Genomic DNA, 12,058 nt, shown 5'->3' with positions numbered 1-12,058 from the left:
CCCTTTACTACATCCCTGGATGGCATTTCCTATCCAGCACTCACACCCAACATTTTAACAAGGTAGGAGGGAAAGTCAGCCTACCCAGCTCCTCTCTCATACATTACCACTCCCCTCTCCTCCCACCTAGTTTGCTCATACAAGATCAAAAATTGGGAGTCCGCCCAGCTCCTGAAGCTGAGTAGGACACTTGTCCTACCCAGTTTTTGATCATGTGAAGTGCCTTATAGTTTAGCTTTCTTAACCATAGTTTGGTGTGATCTCTGAATTGAGCCTATGAATTAGTATTTGTAAACCACGTCAAAGACAGTTTAATAAGCTCAGTCCCCTGCTATAGATTTTTATTAGGCTAGTGCCAGGGCAGCCAGCCCTATTTGTGTCTTTTTTTATACATGAAATAGAGTTTAAGTACCTAAATCAATACTACAAACCACCAATATAGACACTCTTTAATATTCTTGTAGACATATTGAGTGGCAGGAAACTGTGTTTTATATCTTCAGCACAATATAAAAACTGCATACCTGCAATGTAGGAATATGAAAAATAAAATGTTCCAAGAGGGAAGCATATATGAAGGGGAAATACTCTGAAATTTAATTTACTTTATACGTTTGGCTTTTTAACCCACTTTATTTTATGCATTAGGGGCATGTTTTAATGGAATAGGAAATGCATGTAAGGTACCCAGTTCAAACCTTCAGCTTGGCTTCCAAAGCCAAAGCCAAATGATGGTTTTCAGTACTTTAAAAAAATATTCAGGCTTTGGTGAGTCTCCAGGGAAGTGTGCTGTGTGGTTTTGAGTTAGTCACCAGAAATGCTTCTGTGTGCCCCCCTTTGGAGCATAGGAAGCTGCCTTCTACCAAGTCAGACCTTTGTTCCATTTAGCTCAGTATTTTCTACACAGACTGGCAGCAGCTTCTCTAAGTTTACAGGCAGGAGTCTCTCTCAGCCCTGCACTAGTGTGCCATACAGATGGGAAATTGGGATGTTCTTATGCTGTGTGAGATCCAGTAGACATATATGCATGTATACCACTCGGGCACACCTAGGTAATTTTGGAGCCTGGACCTAAAGGGCTTTGGAGGCCCACTGCCTCTCTCTCCGCCCCCCCCCCCCCGCCCCATCCTCTCTTGAGGGCTGGGGGGGGGGGAAAGTAAAATCTTTTTAAAAAAAAATTTTTTTTAAGCACCACTGCTTGGTGGGGACGGGAGCTGCCAGTGGGTGTGCGGGCACATGAGGGAGGGAGGTGGTGGCAAGAGCTCCTTCTCTGGGCTCACCTGCCTCCCAAATTACAGATGGGGCTGTTTTGGGCCTATTTCGGCCTCTGTGCAGTGGCAGCCCCTGTGCCCACCGTGCAGCAGCACTTCTAAGAAAGTTTTTAAAAAAAAGATTTGACTTGCCTGGCAGGCGTGGGCAGTGGTGGGGCTCTGAGGACCCCCCTCAGAAGACAGGAGGCCATGGACCAAATCCCCATGGTTCATGGCTAACTGCACCTCTGATACCACTTGATTACAGTTGTTATGACACCTTTGTTTCCTGGTTATATGTTTGTAGCTGATGTCTGAGTCTCTCCCATGTATTCTTATCAGTCTGTGCATCTAGTTTGCCCAGAAGTTAATTAGCTGACTTATCTCTTGTCTAGTGAAATGATTTAAAACCCAAGGTAACTGTTCCTTGGCTAGATGGACTGATAGTCTGATTTGGTATAGAGCAACTTTATTTGTTCATATGTCTGTAGTTTTGAGTTCATATGTCTGTAGTTTTTGGAAAATATGGTGCTCAATTAAGTAAATGGTGGATAATTATTAGAGTTGTGCATCAAGCAAATTATCAGTTCTGATCTGATCCCAAATAATTTGCAAGACAATTTGCATTGTGTTGCTGATGCACAGGGTTTTATGCATCAAATTGATCTCCAAATGACTACATTTCCATTAAGATAAAGACAGAAAAAATACATTTTCACTGTACCCAAATAGAAACTGATAGCCTACTGATAACCTCCCAAGGCACTCCAGGGTTCTGTGGATCAGAGTTTGAAAATCATTGCCTTGCTGTATGGATAGGTGAGAACACTGGAACAATTCCTGTTCTTTATAGGAGGCCACATCATTCATTCTACCAAAGACAATCATGTGGCTCTGTGGTCGCCAGCAGTCGACACTGACTCAACAGCACACTTTACCTTTACTTCATTCCAAAGCAAAGTAGGGATAGGTATGTGTTGTACAGAAGGAAGCTGAAGAAGCACATGGCAATTACAAATTGCAATTTATTTATTTTTAGAATCCAGATCAAGGATCAATAAAATTGTTCATCTGTATAACTGTAGATTTAATGATGATGATGATGATAATGATAATGATAATCATAATCTGAATGTTTAACCTATGTTCTTTCCATATTGACTATTCTATGATCAGTAGTTTTTCTTTTTAGCCTGAATGACTTCAGGGGAAATGGGATATGAGATATTTTTAAGGAAAGGATGACAAACATCTTTTCAGCCAGGGTTCCTTTATCTTTTTGTATAGGTCATTACTTTCTTGTTCTGATGTTCAGAAGCATCTTTCATGTCTGACTGAAGAAGGCTTCCTCAGCTGTAATATATAGCTGTGCATTTAATATATGGTCCATATTTTTTTCTAAGCATGGGAGCAATTTTTTGTAGACTCTACCATTTATTTAGAGATTATTTTGTAACTAAAACACTTAGGATATTTTAAATCTACTCTTATTACTAAGAGGGATTAAAGAATTGATTCAGTCATTTGCATATATGTATACAGTACATACATATTTTATGGAAATATTTTCAAATCAGACATTTAACTATGTTTTCATCTGTGAAAGTTGGCAGCTAGATGCCAGTGGTGGGTCTTGAGCATTCTGGACTGATGTTGTGATTTGGGTAATTCGGAATCATTTTCTATTATGTCTGCTTGTAAATGCAGTGCTTAGGTAGCCATATCATTCTCCATGATTGGGTGGCCCAAGATGTTGTCATAAAGAAGCCTGCTGGGATACATAATTTTCTTTCTCATGAAGACGTATCTCTTAGGGGCTGCTAGATAGAAAGACCTGTTTTAAGGACTGGCAGTTTGCAGTAGGTGGCCTGTAGTCTCTTCCAGCTCTATTTCTATTATTCATCTGGAACGATGTCTTGTTCATTTAACTCTGTGGAACCCATTTGGAGGAATAATGTTTAGGGCTTTCCCTAGAACATGTTAGATATTTTGTAACATGGGTGTCTGCTGGGGTGTGAGGTGCACCAGGCAAAATATAAACATTCAAACATATAGTTAGAAATCAAAGCACAATCCAGGGGTGGTGAAAATTGCCCCATTGCTCCCCCCCCCCCTCTGAACACCCATGCTCTGTAATTAGTTAAGTGAGCTCACCCCTTCACCACCACTACAGCAGTGACAAAATCCATTTTCTTGAGTCTGATTCTTCAGCTTTTGAAATTTAATCATGTTCCTGTCCCAAATTCATCTTTTCGTTTCTGCAAATTCATCTTTTTTGTTTTGTTTTGGGGGAGTTTCTGACCATTGATCTTGTGTGTGACCTGAACCAGGTATGGTTTTCTGCTGGACCTTGAAGAACTTGCTTCTCCTTGATTTTAATCTTGCTTTGTAGGATCCACATTGATTTATGGCTCTGGTGCAGGATGCCTGTCAGTTGCTGACATTCAGTTCTCTCCTATGTCTGCACCCAGGTTGTAGAGAGATAGGTGTATATATAAGCATTCGTATGTGATGCTGCTTCAAATTGTTCAGCTGGACAAGAAAGGTAGAGATATTTCCTTTACTTTTGTTTGGGGTGTATTTTTTGACATGAAGAACATTCCTATGCAGGCATAGAATTATAGTATTTGGAAGGAGATCTGTATATAGTTCAGTCTCTTACACCGAAGCATGGCTTTCCATGCCCAGCACCCTCAAAAGAGTCACCCTTATCATTCAGTGTGCCATAGACATAGACTAGCAGTAAGGAGGTTTATTAAGGCAGAAGCTATCTATAGGAACAATTTTACCAAACACCCACAGGTAGATCTAAGACAGAACTATCACTTGTACCGCTTTCTGAACGGCTATTATCATTTTTCATAGTATCTGATTCTTTATTGTCCACTATTGTGATCTTTTGTAATAATTCAAAGGGAGTGCAAAATCCTATGGAGTCAAATAGGCATGCTTTACCACTCCTCTGTAGGCCAAATAATTGGTTATATAAGTCATGCATGATGCAGAATTGCAGAAAGCCTAGCCCATAGTCCTTGACTGGATTTTATGGTAGTCCTTTTTATGTATTAACTGCTGTAGTTAATGCATTTAGATGATTTAAGTTATATCAGGACATACAGTAACGAAATAAAAATGATAGTTGTGTTCAATCAAAATCACACAGGAAACTGCCTTGATGAAGACAGCATACATCATAGGCATGCAACTGTATTCATTTTTAATTTAGTCCTATAAAACTGTCATTGATTAGTAGTCTTCTACATGAAAACTGAAATGAGTTAGAGTCTTATGGGCTTTTCTATAGTACACAGTGCACAAGACGGCTGCTGAGGGAAAAATAACAAGTTAGCTAACTCTGTTGATAGGTTTCATGTGAATTTAGTGTTCATTTTACAGTTGTTCTGTTCATTTTAGTATCAGCTTGATAAGTTGTTAATGTCATTGTCAAAATACTAATAGCTGCCATTATTCTTTTAACCTAGTGGCAGAATGGGTAAGATGGTTGATCTTAGCATGCGTAACCATAAATTAAGCACACTTGGTTTTAAAACTAAAAGTGGCCAAAAATGCTCTCAATATACAATTCTTATAGATTTATTTTTCATTTTGCAAATATTAATTTTGTGCCAGTGAGAATGTCACCAGGAAGAACTGAAACATTAATAACACAATAACATTCCAGTGGGAAGAAAAGCTACAGAGAATCTTGCTAGGGCCTTATCTTTCATCAGAAAAATAATTTTAAACAAATATGCAGAAGTTTGTGCCAAGTATACAGTGAATTATTGTGGAGAGAGTGTTGAACTTGCAGTCAGAAGTTCTAGGTTCAAGTCTCTGATCCAACCACTATCTTTCATCCTATCCTACCTCACAAGATTGTTACGAGGATAAAATGGCGAAACTCTGTGTAAGCAGACCTGAGCTCCTTGGAGGAAGGTTGGGATAAAAATGTGATTGATACTAATAGTACATAGGAAGCTGCCTTATACTGAGTCAGACCATTGGTCCACCTAGCTCTGCCAGTCATCTACAGTGACTGGCAGTGGCTCTCCAAGGTTTCAGGGCAGCCGTCTTTTCCCAGCCCCACCTGGAGCCTTCTCTCGGAGTATCTGATGAGGGAAACCACTTGGAATGAAATTCGCAGCATTAGGGAAGCAGCCCCTCCCCTCTCTCCTGCGAGTTCTCTTTTGTGTAGGTTCCCACACGGCTCGCTTCCATGTTTTCCTTGTGGCCAGTGGCTTCCTAGAGGAGGCCGGTTGCCATTCCTCCCTTTCCCCCAAGGGTTTAGTAATTAAAGTATCCTCTGTGATCGGGCTCTGTTGAAGTCTGCACACACATGCCCTCCTGCCTCATTGGTTTCTGGATTAGACTGTCTGTTAGCTATCAGCATTGGCTTTCTATCCCTGCCCACCCCCGTGCCCACCACAACCCCAACACACACACACACACACACACACACACACACACACACACACACACACACGTCCCCAGTATGTGTCCAGCGGCGGAGCGGGACCGCCGGCGGCCCGTGTGCAGCCGCAGTGGCCGCCCCGCTAACCCCGCCCCCTGCGTCTGATGTCAGACGTGGGGCTAGCCACCCCCCCCCCCACGTCAGACGTTAAGGCCTCAAGGCTCCGTTTGGGAGTTAAACTAAGGCAACTAAGTTAAACTTCCCCCCTGCAGGGAAGAGCCACTCCTGGCTGTGCTCTGAACACAGCGGCAGCCTTTTAACTCCTGAAGGGGCCGTGTGGCCCCTTCAGGAGCTACTTAGGCTGGTGCTGCATCCTCAGCACAGCCAGAAGCAGCTCTTCCCTGCCTTAGCAGGGAAGAGCCGCTCCTGTCTGGCGCTGCAAATGCAATGCCAGCCTTAGTTTAGCTCCCGAAGGGGCCGCACGGCCCCCGCTCGGGAGCTAAACTAGCACCCCTGTGTTTGACGTCAGATGCAGGGAGTGTGTTGGGGCCGCGAAGCGCGGCTCCTGATTGGGCACAGCCCGGGTTCTTTGAACCCTTTGGCCCAATGATAGCTCCGCCCCTGCATGTGTCAGCCCTCCTTAAGCATCACCTCTGCTTTTGCAGCCTCATCCTAGCTTGGATGGCATGCAAGGAGATGCTCATTTTCTGCAAAAGACAGCAAATCTTTCTCCCAGATCTCCTTCCTCCAAAAACTTCCAAAGAGCAAAATGCCTGGAAACTGGGTTTTCCACTCTTGCCTCAGGGCGAAGCCTAGGCAGCTTTGTTTTTGCATTCTATAGGCATGACTTGCTCTTCTCGTGTAAATGTAAAGACTGATGTCAGCGCCTTGCAGTGGATTTTCCAGGCAACTTCACTGAAAAACATTTTTAAAACTCGAATATAAACCAGGATGTGGTGAAATCCAGCAGGGAAAGTCCGATTTGTGTCGAGGGTGCTTCCAAAGACATCCATCTGAAATCTTTTGGCAGAAAATTTGGCAGAATTCCGGCTGTACTGAGAACACACACCCTCCCTTCTGGAGGAGATGTGGGTAAAGCTCCTGTATGAGAAACCTCTCAGAGATGTCAGGGATTGAATCTGGGACCTACTACATGCAAAGCAGATGCTCTACCATTGAGCAATGGCCCCACCCTCAGATGTAATACTTTATCTCCAGTGAGGATCTGTAAGTAAGTAAATAAAATAAAATAAAATAAAACCACTATGTTAAAAGTAAGAATCCTAGCTGCAGTTTTATAGTCTAAAAAGACAAGACCATAAGAAAGGGGGAAGGAGGAGAGCAGAGGTTTGAGGTAAAGAGGTACATTTTTAAATGCTGTTTAAACAGGTGCAGGGAGGGAGTGATGTGGATGCTGAGATGCAATGAGTTTCAGAGAAGAGAGGCAGCAAAAAAGAAACAGAAGAAACCCTGGATTGCAGTAAACGATAGGCAGAGTGAACTTGACAAATAAGCAAATTAGGAAAAAAGTTCGCATTAGTGTGAAAATAGGCTGTGGACTAAAACCAAGGGTGGGGGCAGTTTTGGTTGAGCTGAAATTTGGAGGAAGAAAGTTCAAGTACTGCCAGTTGGGTACATTTGTTATCTCCAGTAAATGATTATCTCATTAAGAAGGCAGTCATCAGCAGAAAGCCAGAACAGCAGCATGTGTACCTAATGAGCAGTACTTGTGCAAATCTGTTACCTTCAGCATCATGCTGTAGATTAGATCTTTGTAGTTCATTTTGTTCCATCTATCAGTGTTAATCCCAGAGTTCCTGATACTGCAAAGATGGACAATTATGTCAGTATGAATGTTGAATGAAAGACACTCATGATTGTTGTCAGGAGCATTAACATAATTTTTATTACAACTATAAGCGGTTAGAGTGCTGGACTAGGACCAGGGAGACCCGAGTTCAAATCCCCATTCAGCCATGAGACTTGCTGGGTGACTCTGGCCCAGTCACTTCTCTCTCAGGCTAACCTACTTCACAGGGCTGTTGTGAGGAGAAACTTAAGTATGTAGTATACCGCTCTGGGCTCCTTGGAGGAAGAGCAGGATATAAAATGTAAAAACAAAAAATAATAAATAAATAGAAATATTCTCCAGAGTCATAGCAAGCAAAGGCTAATAGGGAATATGTGAGCATATAAGAGCTGCTCTTTACCACTGGCAAATGCCTCCTCTCATTTTATGATGCATAAAGTATTGATTGAGTTTGGAGCAATGAACAATTGTGGGTTGTGGCCCTCCATGAACTGAGGGCAGCCATTGCCGCTGCTCTTGCTCCTTTATCAGATGCCTTAGTGCAAACATATTTTTGGTTTCAACCAAAAAGAGATAAGCCTGTGCTTGGCTCTCTATACATAACAAGTAGGGCTGAAATAATTTTATTTTAAAAATATATGCCTCACTTTTCTTTCAAAAGAACAACACACAGTTAAAATGTTCTGGACACAAGAGGGGAGATCAGAGGTCCGAGGTTCAATCTCTAGCAACTCCAGATAGGGCTGGGAAAGACCCCTGTCTGAAACAGAGACCTTGGAATTATCTCTATGTTTCTCATGAATTAAGATCAAACATTTAGCAATGTTTAGTTCCCACTTCCCCCTTACTAGAAATCAGAGACATCTCTAGGTTTCATTGTGCCCTTCATGGGCCCCCTCTGGCCCAGATGGGCCCTGAGAAAGTTGCTCCACCTTCACTGCATAAAGGCTATATAAACACAGAGGTGGTCTCAACGTCCAGCAGTGGGCACTTTGGTGCTGGCCCTTCAGTAGAAATGTTTCCAGGACATATCATAAAGATACAGTGAATTTCAGTGTGATGTTAAAGATACATCTCTGCACAGACTATAGTAAACTGGAAGTGTGAAATTAAATTTACATTTATTATTTTCAGTCTTGATTTTTTGCAATAAAAAAAGGCTACTTAGGAATATAGGAAGCTGCCATATACTGAGCCAGACCATTGGTCCATTTAGCTCAGTATTGTCTTCACAGACTGGAAGCAGCTTCTCCAAGGTTGCAGGCAGGAATCTCTCTCAGCCCTATCTTGAAGAAGCCAGGGAGGGAACTTGAAACCTTCTGAACAGCTCCATCCCCTGAGGGGAATATCTTACAGTGCTCACACTTCTAGTCTCCCATTCATATGCAACCAGGGCAGACCCTGCTTAGCTAAGGGGACAAGTCATCCTTGCTACCACAAGACCAGCTCTCCTCTCTTGCTTCTTCTACTTGCCTCTAGGAAGTGTGAAAAATGTCATGATTCTGAGGGATTTAGCTGCACACAGTACTTAGTGCTATTGAGGACCTCATATAGCATGTTGTTAAACGCTTATACCCTTTAATTTGCTGTGAATTCTCATTGCAGTTCCTCAGAAATTTATAAAATAACAGTGAAATTTTGAGTTGGAAAAACCAATCAATCATCTCCACTCCCGAATACTGCATATTTTTAAAAAACTTTCCCTTTCTAATTTTTTTTGGACAGCACTTAAAATGATTGGAAATACAGAGTTGGGAAAGATTATCCAGTGAAAATAATTCATATACAAATATGCTGATTCATTTTTTTAGAATCTTATGGCATGACATTATTTTGTTAAATACTCAGCTAAGCTACAATTCTTTGCTTTTACTGTACAACATTTCCCATTGGGAATGTAGCACCCTTAAGACTAAATTGACCATTGTCACTTTAGTCCCTGGGTATCTCTTGGATTGTATACTGTGCAGATATAGTAATTTATTGCTATATCTATTATGACAAAAAGTAAAGTAATAATTTGCAGGAAATGAATTGGATCAGCTACGGATGCTCCGCACAGCATTGTGAAAATAGCCTGGATTCAGTGAGTGATGGAATTCTAATTCTGAAAGGTCCTATCTACAAGTTGTGTAATTAGACCCTAGCTTTCCATTAAACATTGTGAAGTAACGCAGGAAACCCATAAAGAGCCACTGGGTTTTGCTCGGTTTTGCACTAATGGATTTTTTACTAGATAAGGTGTTCGGTTTGCTTCATTATTTAAGTTACTGAAGACTGCTCTTTTCCGCTATATGTATCTGAGTAATGATGTCCAATTGCCATATAGTAACAGAATACAGAAAGAGTTCTATTATGTGCAATCCCCCGTTTTGACTGAACAATATCCAATTTTCCCTTTCCTAAGTGAGACGGGGAGGCGGGGAGGCAGTATGTTCATGTGTTTTGAACCAGCAGTTTTTCATCTATCTATCCTGGTTTTTGATAATCAGCCTTAGTTAAAATTATTATTATTAATAATAAATACAATTATTTCTGCCAATTTATCTTCTTTCTGCACACCCAGCTTGAAGATATGATGAGATCTCTGCCCTTTAAGTGTTTAGAAGACAATAATAATTGTGGGGAATAATAATAGCTCAACCAGCTGTGGTGGTGGGTTTAGTTCTCTCTCTGTTTAGCAGGTCACCTTTGGCATCAATATATTCTATCCCTGAAAATGGATTTTCCATTAAAGTGAATGTGTTGTCTTCAGTTTTACATAAAACTCAGCATAATATAGTGGTTAGAGTGCTGGACTAGGACCAGGAAGACTCGAGTTCGAATCCCCATTCAACCATGGAACTCACTGGGTGACTCTGGGCCAGTCATGTATCTCTCAGCCTAACCTACTTCACAGGGATGTTCTGAGGATAAAAATAACCATGTACACCACTCTGAGCTCCTCAGAGGAAGAGCAGGATATAAATGTAAAATAACAACAACAACAACAACAACGATAATAAAATTCAGCCATCCCAGGTCCTTGGGAAGGACTCGATGTCTGGATAAAACAAAGCAGTCAATAACACCTATCTGACTGTGTAAATAAATAATAATAAATGTAACCAACAAATGCAAGATCTAATAATAACACCGGAATAAGTGAAAGAGCAAAGAAAATTAAAAACTGGACTGCTCCAGGCGACGATGAACTGCATGGCTTTTGGCTTAAACACCTAACAAGCCTCCATAAACAACTATCAAAACAGTTCAATCACATTTTGCAAGGAGGCGATATTGAACAATGGCTAACAACTGGGAAAACTCATCTCATCATGAAAGACCCAGCAAAAGGTGCAGTTCCAAGTAATTATAGACCAATAACCTACCTGCCAACCATGTTCAAATTATTAACTGGAATAATAGCAGATGAAGTGATGCAACACTTATTAACTAATAAGCAGCTTCCAGTTGAACAGAAAGGAAATTGCCCAAACACCAGAGGCATAAAAGACCAGCTGCTGATTGACAAAATGATTTTAGAAAATTGCAAGAGAAGAAGAAGGGTTCCTGTCAGGGTATCGGTCCATATTGAATGTATGTACTTGAGTTTGGGGACCAGGGATAGATTGGGACTTCTGTTGGTGTACCGATCACCTCACTGCCCAGCGGAATCCCTTACTGAGCTCACGGACTTCGTCGTGGAACTCGCATTGGAGTCTCCCAGACTCTTGGTGCTGGGGGACTTCAATGTTCATTTCGGGACCAATTTGTCCGGGGCAGCTCAGGAGTTCATAGCGGCCATGACAACTATGGGCCTATCCCAAGTGGTCTCTGGACTGATGCATATTTCAGGTCACATGCTTGATTTGGTATTTTACTCTGATCAGGGTGGTGTTCCGTGGGTGGGGACTCCTGTGATTTCCCCATTGTCATGGACGGACCACCATCTGGTTAAGGTTGGACTTACAACCACTTCTCACCTCCGCAGGGGCGAGGGGCCCATTAGAATGGTCCGCCCAAAGAGGTTACTGGATCCATTAAGATTCCAAGAAACCTTGGAGGGATTCAGTTTTGGCTTTGCTGGTGATCCTGTTGATGCCCTGGTTGAGAATTGGAACAACTTGCTCACCAGGGCAGTAGACACGATAGCTACCAAGCGTCCCCTCCAACCCGCTTCAAAATTGGCCCCTTGGTATACGGAAGATCTACGGGGGCTGAAACGGCAAGGTAGGCGACTGGAGCGCAAGTGGAGGAAGACTCAACTCAAATTTGACAGATTGCGACATAGAGCACATCTAAAGATCTATGCTCAGGCAATACGTGCGGCAAAGAGGCAGTTCTTTTCTGCCTGTATTGCCTCTGCGAATTCACATCCAGCGGAGTTGTTCAGGTTTGTGAGGGGATTAGTATCTGCCCCCCCGAACCAGAATATGGAGTCATCAGTTACCCGCTGTGATGTGTTTAAAGAGTTTTTCACAGATAAAATCTCTCGGATTCGGGCCAACCTAGATGTAAACTCCACAATTGATTTGATGTCTGAGCTGGAGGTGCTCAACGACTCCTCTTATGTGATTCGACTGGATCGGTTTCAGTTTGTGACTC

The 12,058-nt window shown here is 42.1% G+C and overlaps 1 protein-coding gene across 11 annotated transcripts in view; it reads left to right on the top strand.

The window, feature by feature from the left end:
• The window catches only part of PRKN (parkin RBR E3 ubiquitin protein ligase), a 1,235,051-nt gene that overhangs the window by 335,094 nt on the left and 887,899 nt on the right, over positions 1-12,058 (top strand). The window lies entirely within an intron of this gene.

The sequence above is a fragment of the Hemicordylus capensis genome, chromosome 1 (genome assembly GCF_027244095.1).
Source record: "Hemicordylus capensis ecotype Gifberg chromosome 1, rHemCap1.1.pri, whole genome shotgun sequence".
Taxonomy (NCBI): Eukaryota; Metazoa; Chordata; class Lepidosauria; order Squamata; family Cordylidae; genus Hemicordylus; species Hemicordylus capensis.
Note: the sequence above shows the minus strand (reverse complement) of the source record. Positions and strands in the feature narration are given on the sequence as shown.